This window comes from Denticeps clupeoides, chromosome 3 (genome assembly GCF_900700375.1).
Source record: "Denticeps clupeoides chromosome 3, fDenClu1.1, whole genome shotgun sequence".
Taxonomy (NCBI): domain Eukaryota; kingdom Metazoa; phylum Chordata; class Actinopteri; order Clupeiformes; family Denticipitidae; genus Denticeps; species Denticeps clupeoides.
Window position 1 is genome coordinate 5,023,783 of NC_041709.1, and position 1,058 is coordinate 5,024,840.

Below are 1,058 nucleotides of genomic sequence, written 5' to 3' on the forward strand. Positions count from 1 at the left end.
AATACAGTATTAAAATAACAGTATTAAAATAACTTGAAAGCACATTGTAAGTCGCTCTGGATAAGGGCGTCTGCCAAATGCCATAAATGTAAATGTAAATGTAAAATACCATCATTTTAATAAGCTTAATAACTCAGAACCCAGAAATTTAAAATATATAGGTAAAATGCCTTTTAAATATAATTAATTCCTGTTTTTTTTTTTATGACTCAGCAGTTCAAACATCTAGTGGAAGTACATTCCACCACCTAAGAGCCAAGAGAGAGAAGAGTCTATATGAATGCTTTCCTAGAACCTTGAGGGATGGTGGTACCAGTCAAGCGGATTGAATAGATCGGGTGCAGGATTGAGGAGTGATGAGAGACCTGAGGTAGGAGGGTCCTGGCCACTCCTTGTCTTTGTAGGCAAGCATCGGTAGTTTCAGTGTAAACTACCGATGGTATATGCTTACGGCCATACCAGCTGAAGAACGCCCGATCTCGTCTGATCTTGGAAGCTAAGAAGGCTTGGGCCTGGTTAGTACTTGGATGGGAGACTGCCTGGGAATACCAGGTGCTGTAAGCTTTAACTAGGGGCAGTGGTGGCCTAGCGGTTAAGGAAGCGGCCCCGTAATCAGAAGGCCCCGTAATCAGAAGGAGTAGGTGAGGAAATTGTCCATGGTTACCCCAAGGTTACGTGCAGTGACAGAATGAGAGATTTGAGAGAAATATATAGATATATACACACACACACAATTTCAGTCAGATTTATTGGCGTGTGTTTAATTGTCTCAGACTTGAAGGGTTAATTACGGTGCATTATTTAAATGATTGCACTTTTCTGAGAAACATCATCTATTGTTCGACTGCCAAATAGCCTCGGAGCACTTGGAGACGAGCAGATGAAAAGGATTACTGCCATCCATCAGTGGTTGTGGGTGTGAGGGTAGACAGTGTTTTGGTATTCATCTTTATTAGCTACAACCAGAGGTGGAGATGCTGGTTACACGGAGCTGTTGAGTTGTGCTTGACAGAAAACCATGATTCATGAAGAGGGCTGGTTTTCCTTCGCAAATGTGA

The 1,058-nt window shown here is 42.1% G+C and overlaps 1 non-coding gene across 1 annotated transcript; it reads left to right on the plus strand.

The window, feature by feature from the left end:
* Window positions 1-445: 445 nt before the first annotated feature.
* Window positions 446-564, plus strand: LOC114787176 (5S ribosomal RNA). Its single transcript, XR_003749311.1, has one exon. It is a non-coding gene; the product is annotated as a 5S ribosomal RNA (ribosomal RNA).
* The last annotated feature ends 494 nt before the right edge of the window (window positions 565-1,058 follow it).